Raw genomic sequence first — 3,885 nt, forward strand, 5'->3', positions numbered from 1 at the left:
AACTTAATATCAGGCACAGCTACCGGATTACTCTACAAGTCAACTGCTGGTATCAAAAAATGTGTTCAAAGTGGAGTTTGTGGGATGTGCGCATCTGTTATATATAGCGTCTTTAACAATTTCAAGAAGACTGAATCCATTAAACAAGAAGGAACATTAATGTTGTTTTAATTTATTCGGTAGTTATTTTTTAAATGAATGTTAAAATGAAAATTTTACATTAAAGTATTTTATTTAAGAATAAGTATATACAATTGCTTAATTTTCTTTACTTCAAGATTTAAATTTTATAGATACATATTTATGTAGATGTTAAATCCTTTTACATGTAAGTTGGTAAACGTTGTAACGTGAATCATGAGACAATAATAGAATCGCAATAACCACTCAAAAGAAATTGGAAACTGAATTTCATACTAGAATCCATCAACTTGTAACGATATATGTTACGATTTGTAGGTGGAGAAGGTTGATAATAGATAAGGAATACTGAGAACTTTTTATTAATATTCTTATTGATTATTGATTGGGGATTAAATTTTAAATTTTCACTCATATTCTTATTTTTCACATGACGTATCATTGGAAATGTCGAAACTACCCTACGATAAATAATATAGGTCGAAAAGACAGATGTTCAGCAGAGACGTGATGCCCTCGTATGAATATTTATAATTGGGCTTTGGTTTGTTTCTATGTATGACTTCACATATATTCAACCAATTTTATTTATTTAAAAACTATAAATACTTACTTCTGAATAAATTATGATTAAAAATCAATAAGAAAATCAAAACTGAGAAAGCAAAATAAGCATGTCCTTCTTGGTTAGTGAGTTGGTTACAATAGTATACGATCAGTTAATTTTTCATATATCTCAATAAGCGACTTTTCGCCGTTTTACTACTACACTCCTTTCAAAAAAATTCTAAAATGAAGGAAAATAAGAATATAAACTAAATCCATCCCATCGAATTTAGATAATTTAATAGGCCTTTCGTTTCTACAGAAGAACAGTTTGATAAGTTGTCGAAGAAATACTTCCCTTTCTAGAAAATAAATTTCTTCTGTACACTACTAATGGTACCGGACATTCTCAGAGAAAGTATTTCACAGTCCATCTCAGTTTGGGAATATTTCCCGTTTATAGAAATGTCAAACACAGCATATCTACATACTTCCATACTTTATAAATTTGAGAAACATTTTTATTAAAATTAGAAGGTAAAGAGTGCACAAAATATTTACTCCATATCATTCACACTCAATAAATACTCTCATTTGTACTCATTTACACTCATAATCGCGTAAACGAAAATGAGTAAAAGACTCAAGGTATTAGGCTTTCAGAAATTCTGTAATAGTAGCACAATACTTTTCGTTTAAAGTTTCACAAGATTGAGTATATCTTTCTCACTCTAACTCATTATAAATAGAGGGGAATAACCGATTGATGAATTATTTATATTTCGAATTATATATTCATATAAGGGATATATTTTAGAATATAAGCCATAAATTTACATACATAGAGGTTCTAAAGGTATATTACTGAAGCTGAAAAAGATATCTAACTGTAGTGTACTTTAGGTGTTTCATGAACTGAGCTATAGATTTTAATTTTAAAATCAATCAAAAAAATTTTAGTCTAACTGCAAGGAGTTAAAATGAAATCAATTATATATGTCAATTAAAACGTTTAACAATGATAGGTATCTCTTTCTCTCTTGTGGCTAATTGGGAAGTTTAGTTAGCTTCTATAAATATTGAAACTCTGAGCGCCTAATACTTTCGCAAATTTCGAAAAGTATGTATATGCGAATAAATTATGTACATCGAAAGTTAGTAAGGAGGCATATATGTATAATAATAATTATTTTCGAAAAATATGATATGAAACAAAGTTGACTATTATTATAAGAGTTTTATTTTAAAAAGCGACCAATATATAAAGCATTCCTAATATGATAACTATATGGTATACTTATATCACAACTTAAATGATTTTTTGCTGCTCCTATTTTCTTGAAATAACTATTACTAGGTGGCTAGACTTCAGGTAGCGAAAATTCTTATAAGCTTATGTTAAGAAGTTTAGCTTAGAAAATAGCCAACAATTTTTTTAAATATATAACAGTATCGCTCTTTTCTCTGCTTTAGTTTCACTTCGTTTTACAAGGTAACCTATATGCATATATATAAATTATGAAATATTTATTTATTAAATTAACTGTGGAACTGAAGCCATGGCTTGAATTCCATCTGCCCATAAGGGAACTAACTACAGAGTAATAGTGATTATACGTGCAGAATTAAATTTTTTAATTAGAAACTATTAGTTAGATATGTATTTCATTAGTTAGTATGAGTTCACAAAGACTAGTATATATTCAATAAAACATACATATTTATACAAAAACTAGGAACCAAGAATATAAGTTCTTTCGAAAATTTTCAAGAATAAAGCAGCAGTCAAAAATTGTTTAAATTCTGATATAAATATATAATTATCATTCTAAAATGATAAAATGATTTTAAAATAAAAATCTCAGACAATAATAATCAAATTTGCCTTACACCATATGTTTGGATGATTTATATTATTATTATATGCCTCCTTACTAACTTTCGATGTATATAATTAATTCGCATAGTTTAAGAAGATAGATTCAAAGGGTGTTTGCAATGACTTTTAAGAAAAAAAATTTCCAAGTCCTGGCAACACCCTAGATCTAGAATTTTCAGATTTTATTTGGCTTAACGGTAAAGTCGTTCAATAAGTCGTTGTTGAATTTTGATAGAAGCGGCCATGGCTCACGTATGAATTCGCATTAAATGTTTATTTGGGCACAAAACGCATTGCTATTCAATCGCGTAAAGGTCGTTAAAGATGTAATAGAACTACTCAGTTCCGACTCCATAATTACAAAACGCATTGTTACTGATTTTGAAATAAGGGTTTGCTAGTCTGACATGCAAACACATCAACAAACTGCGGAAAACGCCTTCCAACCTAAACCGAAACCGACAAAGTATGTCGAAGTCAAAATTGAATTTGTTAAAGCCAGCAGGAACGACTTATGAAGAGAATTGTATTAAAATGTCTACATTTAGACTTTACAATTCAACTTAGGCTTAGACAATCAAACACAATGGGTGTGATAGGACTATTGTATAGTGGTGTCTCTTTATTGATCGAAAACGTTCGCCCCGATTGCGATGATGTTCTCAACAACTTAATATCAGGCACAGCTACCGGATTACTCTACAAGTCAACTGCTGGTATCAAAAAATGTGTTCAAAGTGGAGTTTGTGGGATGTGCGCATCTGTTATATATAGCGTCTTTAACAATTTCAAGAAGACTGAATCCATTAAACAAGAAGGAACATTAATGTTGTTTTAATTTATTCGGTAGTTATTTTTTAAATGAATGTTAAAATGAAAATTTTACATTAAAGTATTTTATTTAAGAATAAGTATATACAATTGCTTAATTTTCTTTACTTCAAGATTTAAATTTTATAGATACATATTTAGATGTTAAATCCTTTTACATGTAAGTTGGTAAACGTTGTAACGTGAATCATGAGACAATAATAGAATCGCAATAACCACTCAAAAGAAATTGGAAACTGAATTTCATACTAGAATCCATCAACTTGTAACGATATATGTTCCGATTTGTAGGTGGAGAAGGTTGATAATAGATAAGGAATACTGAGAACTTTTTATTAATATTCTTATTGATTATTGATTGGGGATTAAATTTTAAATTTTCACTCATATTCTTATTTTTCACATGACGTATCATTGGAAATGTCGAAACTACCCTACGATAAATAATATAGGTCGAAAAGACAGATGTTCAGCAGAGATGTGATGCC

This window comes from Teleopsis dalmanni, chromosome X, assembly GCF_002237135.1.
Source record: "Teleopsis dalmanni isolate 2A chromosome X, ASM223713v2, whole genome shotgun sequence".
In the NCBI taxonomy this organism is placed as follows: domain Eukaryota; kingdom Metazoa; phylum Arthropoda; class Insecta; order Diptera; family Diopsidae; genus Teleopsis; species Teleopsis dalmanni.